Source organism: Lissotriton helveticus, chromosome 12 (genome assembly GCF_964261635.1).
Source record: "Lissotriton helveticus chromosome 12, aLisHel1.1, whole genome shotgun sequence".
Lineage (NCBI taxonomy): Eukaryota > Metazoa > Chordata > Amphibia > Caudata > Salamandridae > Lissotriton > Lissotriton helveticus.
Window position 1 is genome coordinate 60,528,172 of NC_136073.1, and position 12,068 is coordinate 60,540,239.

A 12,068-nucleotide genomic window follows, 5' to 3' on the forward strand; every position below is an offset into this window, starting at 1 on the left:
TTATTGGAAGTTTGGGATAATCTTTCTTTAGGAACACAAACTCCTCCCATGACAGTAAACCCTCCTCCTGCCATTTGGTTAGTTTTGACCACATTGTCAGAATGTTATTTTTATACACTCCACCATTGCTTTTACAGTAGAATGTTCCATTCTCCAATTGCCTCATGGCCTCTTCAATATACATATCCCTGTCTTGTATGACCACATTGCCCCCTTTGTCAGCTGGGCGTATTATTATGGAAGCATCATTCGCTAGGGACTCAATCGCTTTCCTCTGTTTAAAGTTTAAATTGAATCCACCTCCCTTTTCTCTAGAATAATGTTTGTATTTCAGCAGTGATTTTGTTGTAACATCATGGAATGTATCTACATTATCGTGTGGAAGATTAGGGTAAAATACTGATCTAGGTTTGAAACCTGTCCTTGCTGCTCTATCTGTAGTCATATTCCATGTTTCCCTATCCTCACTGCAGCTAGGTGTTTCCATGACATCTCCTTCCATCAGTAGACTGTGCGCCACTTGAATTGCCTCTGCATCACCTACTTCTAAAAGGGGCTGACTAGGAGCAATAGGTTCTTGTACATTAAGTGCACTGGTATCCGATCTTAGCGTGTGCCACTTTTTCAGTTTTAATTTCCGTATAAAGCGAAAAATATCTATTCTGGTTTCACTGTAATTGTATATTTCTGTAGGGCAGAACGAGAGTCCTAACCTCAGGGTATTTTCTTCAATACTAGTTAAATCTCTACTAGAAAAATTTACTATTGTTTTGTTTACCAGTTCATTGTTCTCCATTATTGGTTGCGCTTCTTGTAGCCCCCAAATCTGGTTCCCACTGGCTCTCGTTCCACTCCTTTTCCTTTTCTTTTGTCTCCTTCTTTTTCTCCGCTGTTTACTTCGTCCATCCCTCTTCCTGCTCCTCTTGCTTTTCCCCGTGGCCTCCCTCTGGTGCCTCTTCCTCTCTGGGCTGAAGGGGGGGTGAGAATCTTCCCGACTGCTGCCCCCTCTTCAGCGCTCGGAATTCGTCTAAATACGTCGGTTTAGACGTGATTATTTCCATTTCTGCCATTGTACTGGCGCTATGCATAGAACCATCCGTGTCTGAACCTCCTGTAGTTTCTGCATCTGGTTCTTTTCTTTGCGATTGAGGAGATTGACCAGCTGTAGTTGATTGTTTCATATCATACATATGGTCATTTTTCCTGCTATAAGTGAGGATGCGACCGGAATCCTAGTCATTACAATCCCTATGAAGTTTTCTCTGTTTCCTCATCTTTATATCATCCTCATGTTGATTAAGTCTCGTTTTCATGTCTTCTTTATACTTTTTTATGCTTACTTGATCACTCTCATTTTTTAACTCCTCCTCAATGTCTCGTATTTCTTTTAATATTCTCTCTCTATCCTCCCATGCATATTTCACCAATATGCAAAGCCACCAGACTACGGGCGGTTTCTCCCGTAAACGAGCCGCGGAAAGTTAAGCATATATATATATATATATATATATATATATATATATATATATATATATATATATATATCCAGTCCAAACTTCTTAATCAAGAAAGGTGCTGACTCCGTGAATTAATGGTCCAAAGAAGATTTATTATTCTCGGTTGCTGCTCAGACGCGTTTCGGCGGTTAGCTTCCACCTTGTTCACTACATCTGCACAACCTTAGTTCTCATTATATACACACATACATACAAGCTTATTGCTTGACAGGTTTCAACTCGATTTGGTTGCCATGGTGATTCAGTCATGACACTCTTGACAGACATAGAAGAGTTATTGACATACTTTTCTCATTAGTCATGGCTACATCATTTAACTTTCTTTTGTCATAATGATTGCAGTGCTCCCCTATTTTACACGTCTATTGTTATATCAAATATATTTACAAATTAATACCAATATATAAATTAAATATACATATATACAAAAACCGGTATTATTGATTTAGAAAAAATAACCAAACAATTGTTAACATTGTGTGTGAGCTGGACGCACTGTCAGAAACAGGTGTTACGCAGAGACAACAAGTACTCAGGATTTTATTTTTATTTTTTTTTTGGTTAAAAACTTTTATTGAGCAACAAAATCATGTTTACAGAAATGGGCCTACAACCGCACGGGCTGGCCGCTAAGATCGACGCACAATGTGATAAAAACCAATGTTCGCCACTCCGGCGGCCAGGCACAAACCGGATACAAGATGTCGCCCACAATATAAACAAGATAAGGCAATTTTCTTTTTTGAACACACCAAAAACAACAACCGTCAAAAAAGGCGAATGCGTAATAAAGAGTCAGCCCTGAAGGGGGGGGGGGGAAACCCACTAATCAGGAATACGAAATCACAATCAGTAGGATAAGGCAAGGTGGGGGGACAGCGGGGAGGTCAATCAAATCAAAGGACAGTATACGAAATTTCAGGAACGCCAGCCTAGGGAGATAAGGTAACATCAGGGGCTTCCACCAGTGGAGGAGCACAAATATCTCCGCGATAGGCGCTCCACTGACACCAGATCTTCGTCCATGCCCTAGGTCTGCCCCTGGCTGTGTAAACAGTCTTTTCGCGGAACATAGACCAGTCCATGTTTTCTTCCCACACAGAGACAGTGGGGGGCCTGTGTGAGCCCCAAAGTTGCGCTATGTCCCGCTTCGCAACCATATACCCCAGGGTCGCCCATCTGGTCTGGGCCACCGAATAGTCGGTAGGTTCCCACACGTTCAACAAGCATCTCCGAGCCTCCGGCACCAGGGCAGTACCAGTCACCTCAGCCATCACCGCAAGCACCTCAGTCCAATAGGCAGCCACCCTCGGACACTCCCAAACAATGTGAAGAAACGTAGCACTCAACCCACACCCACGCTTGCATAGGCCATCCGGGGAAAAACCCATCGCAACCAAACGAGGACCAGTAACATACACCCGGTGGAGGATCTTGAGCTGGATCAGACGGAGACGGGCAGGAATGGCGACCTCTTTCGGAGAAGATAGTGCCGACTGCCAATCCTCGTCATCCAATTCCAGCCCGTCGCAGACCCATGCCTCTCTAAGTCGAACAAGCAAGTCAGTGCGATTGTGAATCAGCTTCTTATAAATCAAAGAGATAGTGCTATCAGGGAGATTACCATCCAGGATACGATCTTCGAGGGGGGAGGACTCGGGGATGGCGGTACCGGAAGTCAGAACGGAAGTGAGGGCATGACGGACCTGTAAGTATCTAAAAAATTCTCTATCACTTAGGTCATAATCATTCCGAAGGGCCTCGAAGGACTTCACCGCTCCATTCGCACACACGTCACCCACTCTACAGATTCCAAACATGTCCCAGCGGTCAAACCCCTTCGTCGTCCAGAGACATCCCAGACGCTCAGATGCATAAAGCGGAGTCGCCAGCGTCACTCGTTCATCCCATCCCAAGCTCACATTCGCAGCGTGCCATACACTAACCGCAATCCTGGTCGGTCCCGTAAGATGGCGCCCAGCCGACCTAGAATAAAGCGCTCTATTAAAATCCCCACCCGGCAGTTGGAGTCTGTCCATTTCAAAGGCCGGATCCGGACCCGGGGAATACATTGAGTGGTTAATGGCAGACAGTTGGGTAGCCCAATAATATCTCCTGATATCAGGAAGCGCTATGCCCCCGTCATACCAAGGGATGGTGAGCTTCGCAAGGGCAATACGTGGACGCCCGTCCCAAATCAGTTGCCTTTGTAGACTCTCGACCTCTCGGAAATAAGTAGCGGGGATATCATCATAGGAATTCTGGAGTGCGTAAAGGAATCGCGGCAAGGACATCATCTTGAAAAGGGCTGCTCTGCCCAGCGGCGACCAGGGTAATTTACGCCAGCGAGCCACGTCCAGCCTAAGTCTATGAAGCGGGGGAAGGAGATTACGTTCAAACCGGAGCGACGAATCCAGTGTAATAAAAAAACCCAGATATTTGAAACCGGACTGAACAACCTGGATGGGAAATCTATTCGGCAACGGGGGCAAATCACCCGAAATAACATAGACACAGGATTTAGCCCAGTTTATAATCAAACCAGAATTCTTGCCAAACGAGGTGAGAACGTCAAATAAGACATTTAAAGATTTACGCGGGGAAGTAAGATAAAGAAGAATGTCGTCCGCGTAGAGCGAGACACGATCCTCAAAATCTGGGGACCAACGTATACCCTTGAGAGAAGGCTCCCAGCGAAGCCACGCAGCTAGCGGCTCTAACGCGAGAGCAAAAAGCAGTGGAGACAAGGGGCACCCCTGTCTGGTCCCCCTACCGAGGGAAAAGGGAACCGAAACTCGACCGTTAACCACGACCTGTGCCAGGGGGTCGGTATACAGCAGCTTCACCCATCCGATAAACCCCGGGCCAAAACCAAACTTCTCAAGAGCCGCCCAAAGGTAGGGCCACTCTATCGTGTCGAAGGCCATCGAGGCGTCCAACGAAGCCAAAATGGCCGGCTCCGTCAGAAGCCCCGCCCTCGCGATGGCTCCATGAAGGCGACGCAGATTAAGAGCTGTGTTACGATGCGGGATGGGTCCGGATGAATCAAGTCACTAATGACCGTTAGGAGGCGAGTAGCCAAGATCTTGGCAAGAACCTTAGGCTCAACATTTAACAGGGAGATGGGTCTATATGACGAACAAAGATCCCGGGGCTTACCATCCTTAGGAATTACCACAATCGTAGCCAGGCACTGGTCATAAGGGAGAGCACCCCGCTCACGAGACTCCGAAAACATTGTTCGAAGATAGGGCGCAATCTTATCAGGACGCAGTTTGTATAGCTCAATTGGCAAACCGTTCGGGCCCAAAGCCTTGCCCGAACGGAGAGAGCGAATTGCAGTCGCTATTTCGTCCGTAGAGAACGGGCCCTCCATAGAGTCCCGCTCCAGATCAGAGAGGCAGGGCAAAGCTATGTCGCGCAGCAAGAGGCGAGAGTCGTCTGCATCCCTTTCCGACACGGGAGTAAACCGCACGAAAATAGTCCGCCAAACATTCCACTATTTCAACCGGGTCCGTCACTTTCACACCATTCAAAGTCTGAATCACAGGCACTACTCGATTTGCCCTCTCCTTCTTGTCCAACCAGGCAAGCAATTTACCCGCTTTGTCCCCGACATCATACAGACGACCCTGTTGCTCTCTAAACATCATTTTGGCCGCATCTGTGACCAGAGACTTATAGGCAAATTGCATCAGACCTAGGGCATGGAGTTTGTCACGAGTAACACTCGATTCCAGGTCAGCCTCCATTTCAAGTATTTCCATCTCAAGGTCCACCACCTCCCGATTCCCCGCCTTTTTGGTTTCAGCAATGAGAGACAGGGCCTGCCCACGAATTACTGTCTTAAAAGCCTCCCATAGGGACACCGCAGAGGAGACAGACCCCTCGTTTTCTAAAAAGTAGTCGTCCAGGGACTTAATCAATTGACTACGGGTCTCAGGGGAGGTCAGGTACCAAGGGTTGATAGGAGCCACCCGGCCCGCCGCCTCCACCCCCACATCAAAACAAAGCCAGAGCGGAGAATGGTCCGAGATGCCCCGGGGGAGGTGTCTAATCTCCCAGACAGCCGATGACTGTGCAGCTGGCATGAGGAAGTAATCCAGTCTAGATAAACTCCCATGGGCCCCAGAATGGAAAGTATACTGAAGCTGAGTGGGGTGCATAAGTCTCCAACAGTCCACCAAACCAAAAGTATCCAAAAAGCCACCCAGCCACAATTGGGCCGAAGGAGTTTCCCTAGGGGGGTAACGATCACTCAGACCGGAGAGGACAGAGTTAAAGTCACCAGCCATGAAAAGAGCACCATCAGGGAGTTCCAACAGCACTCGGCCCAAATCGGAGAAGGTAGAGGTCTGCAGGCCGGGGGGCACATAGACGGTGAACAGGGAAAGGGTCCGGCCCTCGTATCGTCCCACGAGGATGGCATAACGCCCCCGATCATCAAGGATCACATCATCTATCGCAAGGGGAAGGGAAGCCCGGACAAGGATACCCACCCCCCTGGAACCCGTTGTAAACCCCGAGTGCGCGACAAGACGATAGCCCCACCTATTCATTGCATGACAAGTATTACCCACTAGATGTGTCTCCTGCAGAAAGACAATATCTGGAGACAAACTTCGCAGGCATCGCGTACTCAGGATTTTAATATCACTAAGGGACTAATGTTGTGCTGTCCCCATATTAACCTCATGGGAGAAAATCTCCCACCAGCAAGCCACATACATTTCGTGGGTTACCCATCACCCTGTGTCAGCGATGTCTTCACAGTCGATAATTTCTCAACCTGCGTTTCGGGATTGGTATCCCTTAATTAACGCTTTGTTGTTTGATTCTATTTGCTGTATTACCCCTCGTCTCCAAGTGGATAAAGGAAAAACAGGCTGTGCTGATGGTGTATGTTTTTATGTACCAATTGTATTACTGCCTGTGTCAAACATCTCTGTATAGTCTGACTCTGCGTGCTTATTTAGACAAAACCGGGTTTTAGTTTAAATTATTAAGTGTATGTAACAAGTTTTCACTTTAGCCATGCTGTATGCAAAGATATAAGTTACAAAAATATATATTGTGCTCTTATGTACAAGTGATGTGAGTTAATTCAGCTGTTGAATTGCAGATGATTCTAGGAATGGTACTTAAGTTTGGGACAGTATAGGCTGGACTACAGGTGTACATTAAGCGCTTCATCAGCGTTCAACCCATTAGTTATCCTTGGGTCAAGTAAAATTATGTAACTTGACTCTAATGGTCGCAATGCCAATTGACGGTTCCCTCCCCTGATGTTCTTGGGTACATTATCAATCCCGAAGTATGACAAATCTTGAGTGTTTCCTGCGTGTAGTTGGTTTATATGTCTTGCTACGGGGTAAGCCTAATCATCGTTGGCTATCGCACGGAGGTGCTGGAGGATTCTTACATTTACTGGGTGGATTGTACTTCCCACGTAACGTTTACCACAGCTACATACCAACACATACACCGCGTATTCTGTTTTACACGAGTACATATTCCTGATTGTGAAAGGTTTTTGTCTGTATGGTACTATTACATTGCTGGTATTGCTTCCATGTTTGCATGCTTTGCACTTGGTGCATTTCTTAAATCCCTTTTGGGTCTGTAGCCAGTTGGTTGGTTTTTTAATGGCAGGGGCATTGCACACAAGCTTACTCCGCATGGATTTAGCCTTCCTAAACGTTATCGAGGGTGTTTTACCACACAGTAGCCCTATGGTTGGATCATTACGTACCAAAGGCCAATGTCTAGTTAAGATTTTACGGAGGTTGGCATGGTATGTGTTAAAGCCTGTGATCAGTCTCGGTGGTTCGCATACCACATTGCCAATGTCGGTCACTGGTTTTGGAGGAAACAGGAGATCTTTCCTTTCTTTGTTTTTGCATTTCGTTTCAGCTGTCTCACAGGTTCTTTGACTATACCCTCTCTTTTTTAATCTAGAGAATAAATTCTCCTTTGCTACTGTCAGACCTTTATTGGTACTGCAGTTGCAGGTCATTCTTAGACATTCCGCGTACAGAATCGACTCCTTGAGTGTTTAGGGTGAAAACTCTGTGCATGGAGCACCGCGTTTCCTGCGGTGGGTTTACGGTATGTCTGTGTTTGTATTTTGTTGTTGTCAATATACAGTTCTAGATCTAGAAATTGTATTGTGGTTGTGCTTGTGTTACAGGTGAATTTCAGATTCAATGCATTTTCATTTATTTCCAAAGCAAATTAGCCTTAAGCTTGGATTTGGGTTAAAATACCCAGGGAATTACTCAGCGATATAACTTTGTTGTTTTCAAGACATTCCCAATAGCTCTTTAAGGAGTGATGGAACGACGAATAATGGCTATATATATATATATATATAACTAATATGCCATATCGAATCATGCTTACTATAGATATGAGCAATAGTTTTTGATGTAGAACTTGATAGTCAAAAAAGAAATATGTGAGGACAATTGACAAAGGAACTGCAAATTTGCCAAATTAATGCTGGGGTGGGCATAACCGTTTTTTTCACGTCCATGTGTAAGTAGTATCTTCACAACACATTAGGGGCAATAATATATGTTCTTTAATTCTGTTTGGCATTACAACACTTAGACCGGGAAAATTGAAGAATCCCCCTAAAGAAAGGATAAAAAGAAAGGAAAATCCTTTAATGTGAAGATGAGAATATTTTGGAAAAATATTGAAATATAGACTGGTAAGCTATAGCCCAGGAATATATATATAACTAGGAGGAAAAAGAGGAATGGGCGGTATTTTGAAAGATCTGTTTACTGTTTTTGTAAAATGTGCCATCACGTATCCTTAGAGAACAGGAAGGAACGTCCACAACGCGGAGTAATGGTTTGCCCATAATTGACAAAAGAAAACCTTATACCCGATGTACAACCTTAGATTTTAGAGTAAGTACACTTTATAATGAGCGTAAAAAGCAATGGAAGGACAGTATAAGAGTTATACAATATCATTTCTGTTTTCTCTCAAACATAGGATAATGAGAAAAAGCTGTCCTTAATCACCTTCAAAGTAACAACTAGGGTAAATGCTGACTAAGATCAAGGTATGCAAACCAAAATGGTTGGAATGTTGATCGTGTATGAATGTTGGATATAGTATAAACTGGGGTATGCAATGACAGGCTCCCTATGTGGTAATCAACCACACCCTGAGTGGTGGGGAGCATATATGGGGCTCGAATGGGACACAAAATCAGCACAGGGTGATAGTTTAAATACCATGATAGACCAATGAATTGGTGAGTGAGTGAGTGAGTGATGGTATTTCTAAAGCGCACTTATGCCGAGGCGTCTTGGCGCTGTGCAGGGTGACTGAGATTGCGCAGGCCACTGTCCTATTGTGTAAAAAGCCAAGTCTTAACCTCCTTCCTGAACCTCCTGTGCTCGACAATTTGTCTTAGCTGCTGAGGTAATGAATTCGAGAGCCTCGAGGCTAGATGGGAGAAGCCCTTCCCGCCCCAACGTTGTTGGTAGTCGTTCAAGTATGTAATTGACGAGAGGAAGACCCATTTTGGTTTTAAATGTTTGCTTCTTAAGAAGGAACTTTATATAATGAAGTCGTGTGAATAATGAATTTTTAAACCCATGAGTTGCCACTTAAGATTAAGTCTCTATGACTAACAAAATGATGCAATTATTGATCTTGATGTAAACGTATGCCAAGGATGGATAGTGATCATGTTTTTTTTAAAAGTTGATTTTACAGAATTGTTTTTAATTGCCCTGAGGAAGGTGGTGCGCACAGCAGGATCCACCGAAACGCGTCGACTTGGATTCATTTGAGCGTTTTAATAATGTATTGTAAACGCCTATATTGGCTTGGATTTATTTGAGTGTTTTAATAAAATGTTGCAAAAAAATTGATTATAGTGTATAAATATACAGCGAACATCTACAGAAAAAAGTATATATACATCAGATCTTTTTAATTTTTTAATTTCTTCTTTGTATAAATAAAAATACTTGAACAGCATACACGCCTTGGCAACGTAATATACAGTTTTAGATTGTAAGTGCTTTTGTGGTTCTACTTGAGATGGGGGAAGTGTGAGTGAGTGAGAAACTGGATGATCAAAATCAGACATCTATTGAATCTCTTTGGATATTTATAGTGAAGTTAGATTCCAGAATAACTTGTAGTACAGAAAATCAAGGGAACCTCTGTGTTTGTTGATATTATTTACCCTGTTTCCTTGGTATTAAAGGGGTTACTCTCTTTCTATTTATATCAGAACAAACTAAGGCCTTTGTAGGCTCTTTTTTTCTATCCAAAGCCATGTATGGCTAGGATTGGCACATTTCATCCCTATGCTGTGATATTAAATCTTGTGAAACTAATAATGCCTCGCTTTTGCCCTATACTTTGGGTGTTGTATTTCATCTATGAAAACTTTTTCTACAATATATTGTTTGTCCCATGACCATAAGTTCAAAGACATGTCTGGTACAGACCCAAACGATCTTGAGAGTACAGCAATTTGTTAATACCCATGACTCCAAGGTACTCACAGTGTGTATATTTGATTTATACTTAATGCATTTAGTAGAATGTTCTGTTGGTCCTCCAGGGCTGATGACAATCAACAGATCGGTACCTTCCCTCCCAGAAAGGCACAATTGCAGCATCATCTAAATTTTACGGAGTCCTTCTGTTACTGTGTACAGTGGAATGTACCTCTTTGCCTATATGTATGATCAGTAGGGGTGTGCGTAACTTGTGTAATTATCTGTAGTGTAATTAAGAGGGATTACTTCAGGATTATGCAAGGAGCATAATCCAGAATGTACTGCTATTATCTTAACATAAAAGGCATCCCAGCATCCAAAATTGACCAGAGGATGCATTTTTAGCTAAGAAAATAGTGATTTTTGCAACAAACACAAACAGCAGCAGCTGCTTCCGCTCTCCTAGTTTGTTGCTCCAGTAATCCTGCAGTAGTATTGATGGAGCAAGCATTCAAGGAAAAGAAACTTGCTCAGATCAATCTCTCATTAACAGGTACTAATAACTAGAGATAATGAACATGCATAAGACATTTCCATATTGGAAAATTAGCTTTATGCACGCTTGAATAACAAAGAATAATTTGCTATGTAACCAAAATCCTGCTTTAAACCAAAAAACGCTTTGCACATATGCAAACCAGTACCGAGTAAATCACCATGTGACCAACTCATTTGAGAGGGGAAACTCTCACACATGAGAACCTTAGGTCTTGAGGCACCGCATGCTTGGCATATGCTTGCCTGAACTTCAAAAGAAGACGTTGCTGCTAAAGCTTATTTTTAAAGAAAGAGAATATAACATAGGATATAATCGAAGTGGTTGGTGAACAGTGACAATTACATATCTAAGAGATTAACATCTGTTTATGTTTCTTTTATTAATAGTATATATTTGGGCCTAATATGCTAAGCCAATGAAAAAGATGGCTGTGTAGATGTACGTCAGTTGGGACATGCGCTGTGTGATAAAATTGTGACCCGCTGACCTGAACGTTGACAGGCTGCCAAGATCCAATGACGAGTTGGTGTGTGAACGTGTTCGACCGTAGAATCCTATTGAAAACATTTTTTTTAAATTGATACATTAGACCAGTGGTGCCCAAACTTTTTTCGGCCCATGGCTACCTTTATCTATATTTACAACAAGGGGTGGTGATGGACAGAGTCTCTGAATTAAGCAGAATACTCTCACCCAGTCAAGAGATCAGGGCTAGATCCAACACCGTTTGTTAGCTCATTGCACCATCCCAGTTTCAGAACCTGGCTCTATGCAAATTAGTCTGTCCCTGGCCCAGTGCATCAGGGGAACAGGGCAGACCAGACTACAAAAGCCAATTCTTACACTGGGAAGGAAACAAGCTTCCGGGGACCGGTTTCTGGCATTTCAGCCGTCTTCGGCCCGGCTTGCTTGAATCCTGATGGTGCAATGAGCAAGGGACTCACATCTGAGTATACCCTTCCACGCTTAGGGTGGACAAAAATATTTACAACAAGGGGTGGTGATGGACAGAGTCTCTGAATTAAGCAGAATACTCTCACCCAGTCAAGAGATCAGGGCTAGATCCAACACCGTTTTTTAGCTCATTGCACCATCCCAGTTTCAGTACCTGGCTCTATGCAAATTAGTCTGTCCCTGGCCCAGTGCATCATGGGAACAGGGCAGACCAGACTACAAAAGCCAATTCTTACACTGGGAAGGAAACAAGCTTCCGGGGACCGGTTTCTGGCATTTCAGCCGTCTTCGGCCCGGCTTGCTTGAATCCTGAGGGTGCAATGAGCAAGGGACTCACATCTGAGTATACCCTTCCACGCTTAGGGTGGACAAAAATATTTACAAAAAGGGGTGGTGATGGACAGAGTCTCTGAATTAAGCAGAATACTCTCACCCAGTCAAGAGATCAGGGCTAGATCCAACACCGTTTTTTAGCTCATTGCACCATCCCAGTTTCAGAACCTGGCTCTATGCAAATTAGTCTGTCCCTGGCCCAGTGCATCATGGGAACAGGGCAGA